This window comes from Pleurodeles waltl, chromosome 9, assembly GCF_031143425.1.
Source record: "Pleurodeles waltl isolate 20211129_DDA chromosome 9, aPleWal1.hap1.20221129, whole genome shotgun sequence".
NCBI lineage: Eukaryota > Metazoa > Chordata > Amphibia > Caudata > Salamandridae > Pleurodeles > Pleurodeles waltl.
In genome coordinates, this window is record NC_090448.1 from 883,604,025 (window position 1) to 883,622,968 (window position 18,944).

The 18,944-nt window shown below is 48.5% G+C and overlaps 1 protein-coding gene across 2 annotated transcripts in view; it reads left to right on the forward strand.

Moving 5' to 3' along the window:
* The window catches only part of SLC24A4 (solute carrier family 24 member 4), a 551,017-nt gene that overhangs the window by 499,466 nt on the left and 32,607 nt on the right, over nt 1–18,944 (forward strand). The window lies entirely within an intron of this gene.

Sequence of the window (18,944 nt, forward strand, 5' to 3'; positions counted from 1 at the left end):
ACCCCACCCACCCTTCTATGCCCCCCAACCCTTCACAGCAGCACAAGCCATACACCACACAGCAAGAGGTACTTACCCGACACAAGGCTAATCAAACTTGACCATACTACATACAAATGCCCCACACCCATAAACAATGAAACAAAAGACCAGGGTTCAACAGCGTGCCACCAAAACACAGGTGACACAGAAATCTTTAATGTGAAGCTCACAGAGCCAAACAGTCCAAACAGGGCCAATGGGCAGTCAGTATGGCTAAAATTGCCATGGGCCTCAACAGACCCAGCCTGACTCCCACAAGTGCATGGTACTCCACCTAATGGGGCAACATATGGGCATCCAGGCACCTCATGGATCGGGGCAGGGGGTGGGGATTTGCGACTGGGGTGGGCCTTGGACTTTCGTTTGGAAGGTGGAGGGGGGCGGCTTGTCCTTTGAAGGGGGTGGGGGGTGTTTAGATCGGGTGAAGCTAGATGGACTCTGCTCAGTCTGGGCCTTTTATTATCTGGGGAAGGGGCACGGGAATGTGAAGGGCTGACAGGGGTGAGCTGTGATGTGGAAGGAGTGGAAAGGGCAAAGAGGTGGACACGCTTGGGGACAAGACGGGGTGGGCCAGTGGGTTTGGAGAGGTCAGCACGGGAGACAAAAAGTTTCAGAGCAATTGGGGTGGTCCTGGATGAGGGCGTGGGAGTGGAGGCAGAGGCAGTAGATGCATGTGGTGTAGGGGTTCGTGTAGTGGGTGCAGGTGACTGGACAGTATGCTGTGGTGTAGAGGATGTCTGATGGGTGGGTGTCTTGGTGCATTTGTGTGTTTTTGGAGGGGGGTGGACACAGTGGGAGAAGACAGACAGCTAGTGTGGATGTATGTTGTGTGAGTGTCTGCAAGTCTGGTGAGTGTGCTGCATGTGTCAACTACAGTAGTTGTGGTGAGTGCAGGTGTGGTGCATGGGGTGCATGTATGGATGTCTGCTATTGTGGTGAGTGCAGTAAGAGGAGCAGCAACAGTGAGTGAAGGTGCAGTGAATGAGGGTGTGGATGTAGAGGGGTCAGACGGAGGCGGAAGAGGTGGGCAACATGGGGGAAGTGGATGTTGTTGTGTGTGAATGTGTCTGTTTGCTGTGTGAATGCTTGTGGTGGGAGGTGTGGTGCTTGTGTTTTGAAGTGTGCTTCTTGTGTGTTGATGTGCTTGACTGCATGTCTGAATGTGTGCCTTGGACGGGTGAAGGGAGTGGGGTGCTGGAAGGGGTAGAGGAGGTTTGAGGGGGGATGGAATGGCTAGGGAAACTGGCTGCCGTCCAAGAGGAGGCCAGAGCCTGAAAAGATCTCTGTAGGGCAGACATGACACCGTGAATGCGTTTGTCTGCAACACCTCTGATGCTAGCCCCTGGATGGCATTGACGATGGTTGTCTGCCCTACAGAGATGGTTCTCAGGAGGTCAATAGCCTCCTCTGTGAGGGAAGCAGGGCTGACTGGGGCAGGGGATGAGGTGCCTGGGGCGAAGGAGACTCCCACCTTTCTGGGTGAGCGGGCACAGGCAACTCGGTGGGGAGCAGAAGGGAGGGCGGTGATGGAATGGGGGGTGGCAGAAGATGTCACGGTAGTGGTGTGGTCACTAGGCTCCGCCACCGCCAGGGAGCCCCCATCGGAGGAGGTCTTGGAGTCACTACCTCCTGTGGTAATTGCCTCCCCCGTGGAACTCCCCTCGCCCTCCCACCCACTGGTCCCCTGGGCGTCGGTTGTCTCTGCCTCCGACGATCCGTGGGCCTCCGCTTCCCCACTTGCCGGTGCCTCAGCTCCCTTGCCAGATGCTGATGCTGTACCAACACAAGAGAACACTGATAGGGAGGCAAAACAGGATGGACAATTGTAGGTAGCTGAATGGAGGTACATGATGGCCAGATATACACCCACCCAGAAGACACACCCAACAGGCAGCACTGTTCACTATGCTCATGGCCATGCTCCTGACTACTGACCAGAATACTGCTCTATACCCATCCCCTGGACTACCTAAGGAGGCGACGTGTGGGAGACCTGACAAAGTCAACCCTACACCCTTTGGGGACCATAAAGTAGATGGACACCAGTCGAAGTCCCTGCCTCTAAGCAGCATGAACCCTAATGCACACCCAGACATCCTTCCAGACTGAAGTATGTGAAATGAGTACTCACCCCCTTGTGACAGTTGTGCAGCCTTCAAGCACCCATCCAGGTCTGGGTACGCCACCGCCAGGATCCGTCGCATGAGGGGGGTCAACGCCCGACGGACACCCCTTTCACATTGGGTGGACTTCCCCAGCTGGGCTTCAGTGATCTTATGTGCCCAGCGCCGCAGGTCCTTCCAACTCTTTCTGCAGTGGGTGCTCCGCTGGTTGTAGACCCCCAGGGTCCACACCTCCTTGGCGATAGCATGCCAAAGTGCCCTCTTCTGGTGGGCGCTGACCTAAAAGGGTGACACAGAAATGGAACACAGAGGTCAGGCACTTGCACGATAGGTACAGCTGGCTATTCGTCCACTCTGGGATGGACAGTACTGTTAGACATACAGGACATACGCACGCAGCATGCCATGGCCCATGCAGGCTCAGAGGTGCACACATATGTCCAATCAACACCATCCATTACACACACAGTATCCCCCAGACTCACCTGTACCTCTGGCCGTCCGTTCAGTTTTGCTTACAGGGGCAGGACCCCGTCCACTAGCTTCTCCAGTTCCTCCTGGGTGAAGGCCAGGGCCCTTTCCCCTGCAACACGAGGCACATCCATAGCCAGAGGCAGGCCACAGCAGTACACACATTGGAGTACCTGTCCACACGAGATCAGGGAGTCAAGTGAATAATCGATGACGAACTTGCGCATGTTCTGCGGCGTTGTGCTCCATCACCACGGGCAGCGATCATGATACACCAGGATTCCCCATTGGCGTCCATGTTAACCAATGAGGGTGCGAACGGTGGTAAACACCACCTTACGCTGTGACATCAACCGCTAGCGGTATGAGGTCACTTCCACAACAAAAGGGCAGAACTACAGTGGGCAGACATTTTGACAGGAACTACGCATCTAAAAAATAAACTTTTCACAATGCAGGCCCTACTAGCCACAGAAAGCACCTAAGCCTCTGCCCATTCCGTATTCTACCACACATGAAATACTCTGTTCCCTCTTTGAGATGTACATGTATATCTGTCAGGAAGCAGTTCATGTAGAGTCACTACAGTGAACTATGCAGTGCACAAACGATGACAAGTGTGCATATGTATGTGTCTTCATCACACCTTTTTGAAACCCCTCGTAGGTACCGACCCTTGTGGCGAGGAAGAGCACCATCGGTGTACAGACCACTTGTGGATATGAGGACCGTGATGTAGCATCACATCATAATCAATTACAGACTCACATGTGCAACAATTCAGGAACTTTGTGCTTTACTGGATCCTGCACTAACTCCGGGAAATCGTAATCAGCATGCCATCCCAACTGAAGTGCAGGTGCTCTCCGCACTCCTTTTCAAGTGACAGTGGGCATGGGTGCTGGATTTTCACAGCCAATGTTCAGCATGGTACTGACAAGATTTCTGAATGCATTTGTACGACACCTGCAGTCCTATGTGAGGTGTCCCCAAAGTACTGACCTCCCTGTAATCAAGTCGGAATGCTATGCTTTTGCCAACATACCCCATGTTATAGGTGCCATCAATGGAACCCACATACTGATCGTCCCCCCAAAAGTGAGTGAACAGGTGTACAGAAACAGGAAGAACTTTCACTCCATGAACATCCAATTGGTATGTACTGCAGACCAGTACATCTCACATGTGAATGCCATGTTCCCAGGTTCAGTCCATGATTCCTTTGTGTAGAGGAACAGTAGTGTGCCACAGAAGATGGAACAACTCCAGGAGGACAGAGGGTGGATCATAGGTAAGTGTGCCTGTCAGTAACTGACACATAGCAGACAGCCAGGCTGTCTGACTAAGGGGCATAACAATGATGACTCTGTATTGCACCTTTTTCTAGGTAATTCTGGCTATCCAAATTTGTGTTGGCTCCTGACACCCAGGACGGATGCAGAGAGGAATTATGAGGCCCATGGACGTACTAGGAGGGTGATAGAGTGAACTATAGGTCTCCTGAAGGCTAGATTTCACTGTCTACATATCTCTGAGGGTTCCCTGGCCTATGGGCCTGATAAGGTGTGTAGAATAGTGGTGGCCTGCTGCATGCTGCACAACGTGGAAGTGAGACATTCTATCCCCCCCTTGGAGGTGGAGGGTGCTGAATGTCCTGACCAGCTACCTCAGAGGGGGGAGGAGAGTGATGGTGATGATGAGGAAGGGGAAGATGTCAATTCCAGGAACCAACTGATCCAACTCTACTTCCAGGGACTTGAGCCTGACATTGGAGTTTGTGACAAATACTGTCAGTGTGCTCAGTCATATAGGGGGATTTGGTAATGATAGGTGAAACATGTTCCACTTCTGCATGGTACAGATTTAAATGTTATGCATTTACTTGTTGCCACCATTTAGGCACACAGGACCCACTTCATGCACAGATTTGACAATAAAGTAGTTCTTAGCCAGTTGCATCCATACTTCACTTTTTTCACAATTTAATACAGGGGACAGTGTTACAGGTGTGATATGTGTTTTATTGGTTGATGTGAGTGAATAGTGCTATTTACAGTGATGGCAGGTCGTAAGGGGTGGGTGTCCTCAAGACCAACATGGTGGCAGCCTTGTTGGTACTAATGATGGGTCCATCTTGTCTCACAGTAGTTCATATTGCCTCTTAGCAATGTGTGGTTGGTGATTGGGTGGGATGGTTGCTGTGCAGATTGTTGCTGAGTTACTTCTTGAAGGGGTCCTTGTTCTTTGCTGGGGTTCCAGTGCCATATCTTGGCCTGAGAATCCGTTTGGGTGCCTTCTGTTGATCTTCAGGGGATGACATGGTAGGCCCTTGGGTTTCCTGTGAGGGTAGTTCCTGGAATGTTTCTGCTGATTGGGTAATCTCATGGTGGTTGTCCGGTGCTGTTGTGGGGGCCTCTTGTCCTGTGTGGGTGTCAGACTGGTTTTGGACCAGCTGCAGCAGTGCTCCTGCTATGGTGGCCATTGTGGCGTTGTACTCTTTTCACTGCTCCATGGCCTGTTGGTGGTGTTCCTGCTGCATCCTCTGACTGTGCTCCAGGGCGGACACAATCTGTGCCAACCTGACATGGGTATGCTGGTAGGCCCTCAATACCTCTGATATCACGTCCTAGGCTGCTGCATCCATCCTGTGGCCTCCCCCCTGGCCCACTGCCAACCTTGCACTTGCCCTTGCCCCCTGTGCCTGTGTCCCCTGCACAGGTCTGGCAGTACCACTTATACTGGGGCCCTTGCCTTCCTGCATGTTGGGAGTGGAAGACTGTGGCCTCTGTACCTGTGTTCCACCAATCTGTGGCCTAGATACACTGGTGAGGGACGCTTGCCCTGGGCTGCTGGTCTTGACTGGGTGGTAGGGGTGACAGTGGTTTCCTGGGTGGGACTGCTGCATGGGGAGAGTCCAGGACTGGGTTAGGGGCCTGCCTGCTCCTCAGTGTCCAGGGATCCTTCACCAGTGTCCTGTGACGTGCCTGTGTCTCCCTGGGGGGCACTGGCACGCCTTGTCCCGTCCGTTAGGGTTGCATGGGTGGTGGTGCCTGTTAGGGGACATAGACATGTCTGTTACAGCTGCATGAACGTTTGAGGTAAACAGGACTGGGCTATTTTGTGCTGGTGTTACTTGCAGTGGCCTTCCAGGGTGCCTTTGTGAGGTTGACATTGCATTTCGCGCCAGTGTGGGGTTGCATTGTGGTGGGGTGTGTCATTCCATTGTGGGTACTTCCAAGGGTAGATGGCTGTGCACAGGGGGAGGGATGTGGACCTGTTAGTGGGTTTGTGGTCATGCGGGGGTGGATTTAGTGGCTGATGCCTGGGTGGGGTGTTGGCCCTGATGGATGTGGGTGGGGTGGGGTGGTGCATGCATTACAGGTATGGTGAAGATGGGGTATATGTTATTGACTTACCTGAGTCCATTCTCCAGTGAGTCCCTCAGGGTGCCAAATGGCCAGTACCTTTTCCTCCCAGTCTATGTATTCTGGTGGTGTTGGTGGCAGTCCTCCCCCAGTCTTCTGAACTGCGATGTGGTGCCTTGATACCATGCTCCTGACCTTGCCCCGTAGGTTGTTCCATCTCTTCCAGATGTCGTCCCTGGTGTGTGGATGGTGTCCCACTGCATTAACCCTGTTCACCTTGTCTGCCACAGCTCCATCTTCCTTGCGGTGGGTGTGTGCTGCGTCTCGGCCCGAATATTTGTGGCTCCACCTTCAAGATCTCGTCCACCATGGTCCTTAACTCCCTTTCAGTGAAGCGTGGATGTTTGGGGGGTGACATGGTGAGTGTGATGAATGCTGTTGGTGCTGGGAAGGAGGTGAGGGTGCTCTGCTGTGGGTCGGTGTGCATCTCCTGAATGCTGGCGTTCGCTGTCTGCCTCTGGTGCTCTCAGTCTTCTTGGCCTACTTTAATTGCAAAGGATTGTGGGGTATGACTGGGGATGTTTTATGGGGTTATGGATGTGTGTAAGGTATGTGGGTTATACGCTTATCCAATGTGTGCACTTCTTGCTGGTGAGTCCACTTGCCACCTGTGGCGGTCGCAGCCACCAATGGTTGTCCGGCATCCACTGTCCGCCAAGGTGATTTGTGCATCATTATTTTGAGGGCAGGATGTGGGTGTGCTTGGCGGTGGCGGGGGAGGTCCGGGATTCCGGCCGACAGGGTCTGGTGATTTTTGGCGGGGATGGGATTTTCATTCATTATATGGCGGGTTTCCATTCCCCGCCAACAGCCGGATTCTGTTCACTGCCGCCACGGCGGTCAGCAGTGTTTCCCGCCGTGTTCATAATGACTGCCTTAGTTTTTTGGTAATATCACGTCAAAACACTGGAAAACCTTTTGGCCAGATGATGCTCCCCTCCCAGGCTTCCAAGAAGTTGCAGTAAATAACTTAGGGTTCATATTTGATGACAGGCTATCTTTCAAAAATCAAATTAATGCTGTAGTTGGGAGGTGCATTAGGGTATTGAGCTCCCTGCAAAACTTCTACACTTCCTATCTTTTCCAGCAAAAAAGTTGCTGATCCAGACCTTGATTAGGGCTATGGTAATGCCTTGTATTTTGGACTACCAGAGCAACAACTAAATAGACTCCAAGTAGTACAAAATACTGCACCCTGCCTATTACTAAACCTGCCATTCAGAACACGGATGTCCTTCTGCCCCTTCCCCCCCACGTGTTCTGCTCTGAATCCCTATCAAAAAAATAATTTTGTTCAAAGCTCTGGTTCTGGTACATGGTGCTCTGTACAAGTCTGGTGCTGGCTACCTCAGTGCCCAATTCAGTCTTTATACCCCTCATAAAAATCTGAGATTGGCGCACAAACCATTAGCTACCATTCCCCAAACTAGCTGTGCCAGGACCAGTAGCAGGTCCCTGGCTTACCGAGGTGCTCTGACATGGAATAAGATTCCATTGGAGCTTCAAGGTTGCAGTAACAGTGCAATATTCAAAATGAAACTTAAGACCTGTCAATTTGTGCAGGTTATGCTTACTGAACCGTGGGACACTTTTATAAGTAGATGTGCATGCTATAAGTTGCCTCATCATCCAATTGATTACTTCACACATGCAACTGTTGAAGCGTTGAGAATCCTCTTCAACGTTGCTTGAAATGGGCACTATAATTTGAGTGTCATCTGCATATGCAATTGTGGAGAAGCCAAAAGTATCTATTAGTTTGACCAGGGGCACTGCATAAATATTAAAGAGCATAGGGCTCAATGATGACCCCTGAGGGATGCCACGGGGCAAAGAAAGGGATTTTACCCTAAACTCCCCAAGGGAAGCTGACTGCTCTTTATCAGTCAGGAAGGATCAGAGATGATCCAAGGCTCATCCACAAATCACAATATTAGCTAAGCGATCGATGAGGACGGCAGGGCTCACAGTGTCAAAGGCTGTAGACAGATCTAAAGGGATAACTGCAGTCTTCTACCACTGTCCACCATTGTTCTTATCTCCTCTGTGGCTACAACCAAAGCTGTTTCAGTACTGAGGTTAGATTTAAAACCACGTTAAGCTCCGTCATGGATCTCATTCTGTTTAAAACTCCGAAAGAGTCATGTTAAGATGCTCCTCAAGAATTTTTGCTGCCATTGGTAGGCGAGAGATCGGCCAATAATTTTTGTCCTCTTTGGGATTGAGAAAGAGTTTTTTCAACAGAGGAAGCATGGAAGCCTTTTTCCTTTTTCCATTCAGCAGGGAACTGACCTGATATCATGATACTGTTCATTAATATAGTTAGATGAGGGTGTGACCATTTCAGCTATATCATGTAAAAATTTTGAAGGTCCAAGGAGCTCCAGATTTAGTAAGGGAGATAAGTTCAAGCACTCTTTTTTTAGTGCGAGGGGGAAGCTAGCTGACCTTATGTTCACTAGGCCCTATTGATACCTCCCCTGTGGAACCAAAGTTAATAATGAGACTCAAATCAATATGACATGTGACTTGCTTCTAGGATCACTAATGGCATTGTCAGAAAGATGTGTGTGGAGGGGCATAAATGTTTCTAAGTTCATGTGGAGAAACTAATTCTTCTACTAAATACCAATAAAAGCAGTGATACATATAATGTGCTTCAGTGATCAGCTTCTGCATGGTAAAGAAATACACTTTTTTGAATTATGACGTCTTTATCATATTTGTACATGATGTTTGTTCCACAATTTACAAGTCATGTAAGTTTATGGCTTTGCTCATGTTGTGGCTGTTAGAGCTGAACAAGTACATTGGCACAGCTCTGGCTCGACTGTCCTCCCTATTACTTTGTTATCTTGCCAACCTATAGCGCATAGATAGGGAAAGGGACTCTTTACATAAAGTCTTTTATAACAAGCATTTGCAGTGCAATGGGTCTCACATTTGCTCGTGTTAGGGCTGTTACCGTTGTAAATTACTAACCGGACTTTACGTGCCATGTAATTGAAAATGAAGAGTACAACAATTGACATGAGCCTGCCGATTCAATGCGCTATGAGTGCGAAAGAGAGACACAAAAGGAAAAAGAAGTTCGCTCGCAATCAAACGTATCGGCAAAAGTACAATTAGCCATATACCAGTGTCAGTGTCCAAGGCTGTAACAAAACCGCCCCAACAAGGGACAAATGTAAAGCATTTACCAATGATAGCAAAGGACTATTGAAAGGCAAGCTCATAAACTAGTTATAGTGATGGGCATGAGATGGGCATCGTTAAAAGACCACGTAGATAACAACACGTCGGAAAAGCAGTGCTTGCGGGCTGCTATACTTGTCCTAAAAAGGAGGAGGAGTAGAAATAAACAGTTGAAAGAAAGAGCAAAACTGTTAACATCCGGATTTTAAGAGCTGGAAAGAGAAAAGTGGGGAAGAAAGAAAACATTGAGATTAAACATAGTAAAGGAAAGAACGTAGTGAGATAGGTGAAACAAACCCTCCCAAATAAAGCTGGAAGCTAAGAACAGATATAATTGGCTCCCTCACAACCTCAAACAGAAGTCAGAGTGTGAAACAGCAGGGGGCACTGCAGAGCAGCAGGAGGTGCATTAGCAGAGTTGTATGTGAACCCCAGTACAACAATATTGGGGTGCTTCAGATCAGGATTGGGGGTATAGACAGAGCTGTGTCCCGGCCCATTGCTGGAATAACAGAAAGGCAGAGGATGAGGAATGAGAAACAGAGCGCCATTTAATTCCTGGTATTGTAATAATGGGACGCTACAGGTTAAGGTTGAGGTGTACTGACAGGGTTGTATGTGGGCTGCAGTACTGGAATTGTAACGGGCACACAAGGACAGAAGTGAGGTATGTTAATGGAGCTATGTGTGGAACCTAGTATTGGTGTGCCAGTGTTGCCGAGTGTTAGCCTGGAGGTGCCGTGGTTAAGCTACGAGTGGGACCCAGTATGGGAGTGGCATTGCCTCTGAACCACAGAAGCGAGGAGTCCTGAAGGGCTTGTGTGTGAGCCTTTGTACTGAGAAGAAATTTGCACCGAATGTTACACTTGATGGATTCTGGCGGAGTTGTAGTGGTTCCCATCAACAGTGGAGTTGGATGTTCGACTTTAAGTGCACTTGCTGAAATCTGTTTTGCTCTTTTGGGTCAGCATTGGCTTGTCACTGGGACTGACTATTAGAATTGAGCTGCTGTAATGGAACTGTATGTGAGCGGGGACCCAGTATAGGAAAGGAAGTGACCTCGCCAGGGTAGAACTGAGGTGCACTGATGGAGCTGCACCCAAGGTCCCAGTACTGGAACAGCATAGTGTACTGACTGTAAGAACTGAGGTGCTTTGGCAGACAGCATGTGTGGGGTTACGGCATGGCTGAGGGCTTGGAGTGTGTGAACTGAGGTGCATTGATGGAGCTGTGCCCAAGGTCCAAGTACTGGAACAGCAGAGTGAACTGACTGCAATAACCGAGGTGCTCTGGCAAGATGACGTGTGTGGGGTTCTGGCACAGCTGAGGGCTTGGAGTGTGTTCACTGCAGTGCACTGATGGAGCTGCGCCCGAGGTCCCAGTTCTGGAGCAGCAGAGTATACTGACTGCAAGAACTGAGGTGCTCTGGCAGGCAGTGTGTGTGGGGTTCCTGGCACTGGCACAGCTGAGCGATTGGAGTGTGTTAACTGAGGTGCACTGATAGAGCTGCGCCCGAGGTCCCAGTACTGGAGCAGCAGAGTGTACTGACTGCAAGTACTGAGGGGCTTTGGCAGACAGCATGTGTGGGGTTTCTGGACTGGCATGGCTGAGGGCTTGGAGTGTGTGAACTGTGGTGCACTGATTGAGCTGAGCCCAAGGTCCCAGTGCTGGAGCAGCAGTGTACTGACAGCAAGAACTGAGGTACTCTGGCAGACAGTGTGTGGGGGGTTTCCTGGCACTGGCACGGCTGAGGGTTTGGAGTGTGTGAACTGCTGTGCACTAATGGAGCTGAGCCCGAGGTCCCTGTACTGGAGCAGCAGAGTGTACTGACTACAAGAACTAAGGTGCTCTGGCAGACAGCTTGTGGGGTTTCTGGCACATGCACTGCTGAGGGCTTGGAGTGTGTGAACTGAGGTGCACTGATGGATCTGCAAATGGAATCCCAATATGGATCAGAAGTGGGCACTGTCTCTAAGGATTGCGGAGCCCTGATGGAGCTGGGTAGCCTAGTCTATAAGCAATTACAAGAGATCCTCCGCCCTTGTTCCCAGTACACAGGCAGACACACTTGGTAAAGAAAATCCAAGCCAAGGAAGTGTGGGAGTCAGACAGCTGAGAGAGGGTTCAGAGAGCCCACAAAGACCAAATGTGACCAAGCTAACAGCCTGATTTATACCCTTGTTTACAGCTAAGCTCAGAGGAAGAATGCTCTGCAAATGAAAAGGGAAGCTTCCCTGTGCAGGAGCAGGAAACAAAGTAAAAACCAAGTCCCCTACAGACTAGATAAACATTTCAAAGTGTAATTATACAGTAGTTGGTCCCTGCTCCCACACAGAGGAAGAAGGGACAAAGAGACATGGCTGACCACTAGAAAGCAAGGATTTTTAATGACACTGAAACTAACAAATGAAATTGCTGGAAGCCCACAGAAGAAGTATACTTAAAAGTATACAAACGATCGGACTCTTACGCTCGACCTAAAAAGCATCAATGGATGGTGTGCGATGGGGCTTAACAACAAAGGCTACACCTCCTCTTCTGTGACTCTGAAAGTGTACTTAACTGTGGTATGAAATTGATGAAGTGGTGCAAAGATGGGATTTCATGTTTTACTTGATGAGCTTCCAGTGCAAAAAAAACATGAGCAGAACTCTCAGAAGGCCCTGACTAAACAAAACTTCACAAATTACCACCAACCTATTCGTCGAGGAAGTTCTTTTTAGGCTCCAAACACGTAACACACTAAATAGTTGGTCTGGGGGTTGGTACGAGGAGCTTGTACCACAATCAACAAATCGTTTATCAGAAATAGCAAGGCTCAGAAATACATTTTTTGATAGAGTCACTTTGAACATTTAACAAGCAATGTGTACTGAAATTCAGCACAGATGGAATGCAGAGGTAAGTATGAAGCTTTAACAACGTTCATGGCTCAAGGAATGAAACTTACTAAACCAGTTGATTGCTTGCTGCAGAACTAAGAATAACCAGTTGGAATCCCAGCAAGACTGACCCAGCCTTGAATCGTTCGAGGTAGGTGAATTGGGTGCCTTTAAATTAGGTAATAGTAACATCTGTTATTTAGAGTGCTCAGAAAAAGCAGAAGTGTGCTCTGCATTCCTGTGTAAAAAAAAACACGTTATTGTAATAAGGTAATGTAGTATGTCATAACTAAATGAAAAATATATACATTCATTGAGGTACTTTGCACAAAAATACACCCGCCATACTAAAACGCAGCCTGTCTTAGAGTAGATTAAATGGTAGAACAAAAATACAAAACATGTGGATAAGTGCAGGAGGAATCAAGAAATATCTGAAAAATGGCTTAGTGGTGTGGTAAAATATTTCAACAGTGTAAAGGATTGGTGTTTTGAAATTGGTCGGGAGAAATAATACATGGATAAAACACTGTCATCAAGTGACGTTTACATTTAAAGAAGCTTTAAAAGTGCTTTGCAAAATTTGAAATGGAGTTATTATTTTCTCTTATAGCCAGTGTCTTGAAAGCATAATTTGTTGCTATAGTTTGTAGTATTATTTGTTTCCCTTTTAAAGTGAGCTGGACTTGTGTTCACTTCTTTTCTGGAAATGTCCACCAGTAGCACAGAAGTTAGGTAATGCCTGATGTCAGCCCAGTGTCTCTCCTCGCTTCATTTCCCTTCCTCCTGTCCTCCCTGCAGACAGAAACAGGCCGATGAGTTGTTTAGTTAGTTACACGACGTTAGACTTTTCATCCTTGGCATGGTTTCCCCTAAGTTTTTGCCTCTGTTTCCCAGGTTGTTGATGTGTGCTGGACTCTATTTTTGCTGTTTTTGTTACTCTGGGCACTTTACCACTGCTAACCAGTGTTAAAGTGCAAGTGCTCCTATACAAAATGTGTATGTAATTGGTTTATCCATAATTGGCATATTTGAGTTACTAGTAAGTCCCTAGTAAAGTGCACTAGAGGTGCCCAGGGCCTATAAATCGAAGGCTACTAGTGGGCCTGCAGCACTGGTTGTGCCACCCACATAAGTAGATCTGTAATCATGTCTCAGACCTGCCGCTGCAGTGTCTGTGTGTGCAGTTTTAACTGTAAATTCGACTTGGCAAGTGTACCCACTTGCCAGGCATAAACATTCCCTATTGTTACATGTAAGACACCCCTAAGGTAGACCCTAGGTAGCCCCAAGGGCAGGGTGCAGTGTATGGTTAAGGTAGGGCATATAGTAATGTGTTTTATATGTCCTGACAGTGAAATATTGCTAAATTCGTTTTTCACTGTTGCAAGGCCTGTTCCTCTCATAGATTAACATGGGGGCTACCTTTAAATATGATTAAAGTGTAGATTCCCTTTGGGAGCGGATCGACATCTGGAGTTTGGGGTCTCTGAGCTCACAATTTAAAAATACATCTTTTAGTAAAGTTGATTTTGAGATTGTGTGTTTGAAAATGTCACTTTTAGAAAATGAGCATTTTTTTGCTTAAACCATTTCTGTGACTCTGCCTGTTTGTGGATTCCCTGTCTGGGTGAGTTTGACAGTTGGGCTGGTTGCACCTCTCACTAGACAGAGACACAAAGGGAGCTGGGGTGTAGTCTGCATTTCCTGATGAGCCATCTGTGCTCGGAGGGAGGGGATGGGTGGTCACTCACACCTGAAAGGGTGGTGCCTGCCAACACTCAATGCTGTCTCCAACCCTCTAGTGTGTGTCTTAGGCCTGGCCTGGGCAAAGCAGGATTTCACAAACAAGAGAGAATTTCCTTTGAAGTAGGCCTACTTCAAAGGGCAAAATGGGTATAAGAAGGGCACCAAAAACCACAGATTTTAGAACACTTTGAAAACCAAAAGGAACCTCTGCCTGGAGAAGAGCTGAAGAGCTGAGGAAGAAGAGCTGCCATGCCTGTGACTGTGCTTTGTGAAGCTATCCTGCAGTTACTGCTTCTGCCTGTGCTAGAGGACAAAGACTGGACTTTGTGTTGCCTTCCTTCCTGTGAAGAACTCTCCAAGGGCTTGATTTAGGGCTTGCCTCCTGTTGTTTGAAGTCTCAGGGACAGCAAAGACTTCTATCTGCCAGCACCTGGAGCCTCTGCTGAGAATCCTACTCTGCCAAGTGGTGCCCATCCTGTTCCTGGGACCCTGAAAGGAGAAGCTGGCAGCCCAAGAGTGAGAAATTCACGCACCGGCCGCCGTGCTAGGAAAAGATCGACACGACTCCGATCTGCGGCAGAAAAATTGACGCGCCGCTGGCTTTGCAGCTGAAAATCAACACTCGCCTGCAGCGTGACTGGAAGATCAACGTCCACGCTTAGAGAAATGATGCGCAGCAAAGCTGGTGAGATCGCAACCCGTGCTGCGTGGTTTTCGGATCATCGTGCGGCTGGATTTCTGACGCAAACACTGCTGGGTGTGTAAAAACAACGCAAAGCCGGCCCGGACCTAATAGTGCTGACCGGATCGATGCATCGCTCGCCTGCGGAGAGAAGAAATAACGCAAGCTGACCCAACTGAAGGAGAAATGACACAAGGTCTTGCTCGTGAGTGATATCAACGCATCGCAAGCCCTTTTTGACGCACACTCGCCAATGCGGGGTTATTTTTGACGCGTCCAAGATAAATGTTCACGCTAACAGCATTAGCGTTGTGTTTAAAAGTACATGAAGACTCTTTTTGCATTTTTAGTGATAACTTGACTTGTGTATTGTGGATTTTTGTCGTTTTGGTCTTGTTTTGTTTAGATAAATATTTTCTATTTTTCAAATCCTGTGTTGTGTCATTTTGTAGTGTTTTCATTGAGTTACTGTGTGTGTTGGTACAAATACTTTACACCTAGCACTCTGAAGTTAAGCCTGCCTGCTCGTGCCAAGCTACCAAGGGGGTGAGCCGGGGTAAGCTGAGGGTGATTCTCTTTTACCCTGACTAGAGTGAGGGTCCTTGCTTGGATACGGGGTATCCTGACTGTCAACCGAAGACCCAATTTCTCACACATGTGTGTTACTGCACAGCGTTTGGGGAATTAATCTAAAATTCACTTACCTTTTGTAAGGAAATGCCTCCTTGGCATGGTTACTCCCTAACTTTTTGCCTTTGCTGATGCAGTTATGATTTGAAAGTGTGCTGGGACCCTGCTAACCAGGCCCCAGCACCAGTGTTCTTTACCTAAACTGTACCTTTGTCTCCACAATTGGCACAACCCTGGCACTCAGGTAAGTCCCTTGTAACTGGTACCCCTGGTACCAAGGGCCCTGATTCGAAGGAAGGTCTCTAAGGGTTGCAGCATGTCTTATGTCACCCTGGGGACCCCTAACTCAGCACATGCACACTGCCTCACAGCTTGTGTGTGCTGGTGGGGAGAAAATTACTAAGTCAACATGGCACTCCCCTCAGAGTGCCATGCCAACCTCACACTGCCTGTGGCATGGGTAAGTCACCCCTCTAGCAGGCCATACAGCCCCAAGGCAGGGTGCACTATACCACAGGTGAGGGCATATGTGCATGAGCACTATGCCCCTACAGTGTCTAAGCAAAACCTTAGACATTGTAAGTGCAGGATAGCCAAAAGAGTATATGGTCTGGGAGTCTGTCAAACACAAACTCCACAGTTCCATAATGGGTACACTGAAAACTTCTCAGCACAATAAATGCACACTGAGCCAGTGTGCAATTTATTGTAACATACACCCAGAGGGCATCTTAGAGATCCCCCCTGAATACCAATTCGACTTCTAGTGTAGGCTGACCAGCTTCTGCCAGCCTGCCACACACTTGGGAAGTTGCTGGCCACATGGGAGAGTGCCTTTGTCACTCTGTGGCCAGGAACAAAGCCTGTACTGGGTGGAGGTGCTTCTCACTTCCCCCTGCAGGAACTGTAACACCTGGCGGTGAGCCTCAAAGGCTCATCCCTTTTGTTACAGCGCCCCAGGACATCCCAGCTAGTGGAGATGCCCGCCCCTCCGGCCACTGCCACCACGTTTGCCGGCAAGGCTGGAGGAGATAATGAGAAAAACAAGGAGCAGTCACCCACCAGTCAGGACAGCCCCTAAGGTGTCCTGAGCTGAGGTCACTCTTGCCTTGAGAAATCCTCCATCTTGAGTTTGGAGGATTCTCCCAATAGGATTAGGGATGTGGCCCCCTCCCCACAGGGAGGATGCACAAAGATGGTTTAGCCACCCCCAAGGACAGTAGCCATTGGCTACTGCCCTCCCAGACCTAAACACACCCCTAAATTCTGTATTTAGGGGCTCCCCAGAACCTAGGAAACTAGATTCCTGCAACCTGAAGAAACAAGAAGGACTGCTGACCTACAAGCCTGCACAGAAGGAGGAAGACGACAACTGCTTTGGCCCCTGCCCTACCGGCCTGTCTCCAACTTCGAAAACCTGCAACCAGCGACGCATCCAACACGGACCAGTGACCTCTGAAGCCTCAGAGGACTACCCTGGACTAAAGCACCAAGAAACTCCCGTGAACAACGGCCCTGTTCAAAATCAGCTACTTCTTCGCAACAAAGAAGCAACTTTCAAAGACTGCATGTTTCCTGCCAGAAGCGTGAGACTTCAAACTCTGCACCCAGCGCCCCCGGCTCGAGATCCAGAGAACAAACACCTCAGGGAGGACTCCCCGGCGACTGCAAGCCCATGAGTAACCAGAGACGACCCCCCTGAGCCCCCAAAGCGACGCCTGCAGAGAGAATCCAGAGGCTCCTCCTGACCGCGACTGCCAGTAACAAGGGACCCGATGCCTGGACCCAACACTGCACCCGCAGCTCCCAGGACTTGAAGGAACCCAACCTTAGCGCAGGGGTGACCCCCCAAAGGTGGGCTGCCTATGCCCCAGGACTGAGACTTGTAAGTGTTTTACTTACCTCCTAATCTAACCTTTACTTACCTCCCCCTAGGAACTGTTGATTTTTGCACTGTGTCCACTTTGAAAATAGCTTATTGCCATTTTTACAAAGACTGTATATGATATTGCTTTTATTCAAAGTTCCTAAAGTATCTAAGTGAAGTACCTTGCATTTAAAGTGTTTACTGCAAATCCTGAACCTGTGGTTCTTAAAATAAACTAAGAAAATATATTTTTCAATGTAAAAACCTATTGGCCTGGAGTAAGTCTTTGAGTGTGTGTCCCTCATTTATTGCCTGTGTGTGTACAACAAATGCTTAACACTACCCTCTGATAAGCCTACTGCTCGACCACACTACCACACAATAGAGCATTAGAATTGTCTACTTTTACCATGATCTTACCTCTAAGGGGAACCCTTAGACTCTGTGCACACTATTTCTCACTTTGAAATAGTATATACAGAGCCAACTTCCTACACCTTTGCATTGTCAGTCACAAACATTAGCTGATTTGCATCCATTGTATTAGTGTGCAAAGATGCATGATCAGGTGCACACACCTTTTCTACATACACAGGTGGTTCTGAACACAGTGCAATATTTGCAGATGAGTCACAGTTATACTCTGGGGGAGTGCATGGCTGGGAGGGTGCTATACTTGCTGTGAGAGTCTATGGTAAGGAATTTGGTCACAGTGCATTTGCTGTGTCGAGTCGCAGCACTTAACAGCATGATGGAGAAGGATGAGTGACAGAAAGTAGGGCTCGGTTTTAACTGGCTGCCTGTGGTAGTTTAGTCTGCAGTTTTCGTTTTGAATTGATGGTGATCACAGAAGTTTTAATTCAAGCATTATTTGGTTCATCCATTTTGGAAATCTTGTAGGTTTTGAAAGTGAGTAGATAGGTCCGGGAGAAGGCAGGGACAGGAAAGCAATCTGCCTAGATGGTCTGTGTTACAGCTATCCCTTATTATTGCAGATAAGGAAGTCCAGTTTGGATTATGGTGAGGGATGAGAATTTGACCTCCAGGGATAGACTGTATTCAAGTGATACAGAATACCAGCCAGGTGTGACAGATCTCCCCATGCACTGGCTGCATGGCCTCTCTGGCATTGAGTGGTGTAGGAGATTGGTGGCAGCTTTCTGGCAGTACATGCATGCCCTCTGGCAGTTCCAATCGGTCAATGTAATAGCCAGCAAGCTGGTTAAGCTCTTTCTTTCAGGACCCTCTGAAATTAATAACTGTCACCCAGCTTGCAAGGATTATAGTTGCCCAAGTTAAACTGCAACTGTGTGGAGCCCAATGGCATTTTGGGCGACACGGTCATCTAGGCTGTGCTAACTACAGCCAGGCACAATAGAGTCCAACTGAAATGATTGTGGGACTTTCTGGACACCATGTTATAGGACCTCATTGTTTTGCATCATCATTTCAGGATTTCTTGCTGAATTTGAGACGGCCTTTCATATTTTGTATCTTGCATCGGAACGAGTTCCATAATTTTGCTGTCTGTACAGAGAATGTGGCCCTTTGCTGGTAGTGAGGAATGATGAAGGAGGGTGCGAATCTTGAACCTAGGGCCATATTTATACTTCTTGATGCACAACTGCGCCAACGCCATTCCAACGCACCATGCGGGCGCCTTATTTAAGGAATGACGTTGACCGGCGCTGCGGACTGGTCTGAGTAAAAAAAAATGACGCACACAGGCAGTGCCGGCGTAGGGGACAATGGGGGTTGTGCGTCAAAAAATGGTGCACGTCAGGACAAAAATCAGGCCTCAAACCGGACTTGCGCCATTGTTTTTGACGCACAACTCCCATTGACATGACTCCTTTCTTAGCAAAGACAGGAGTCATG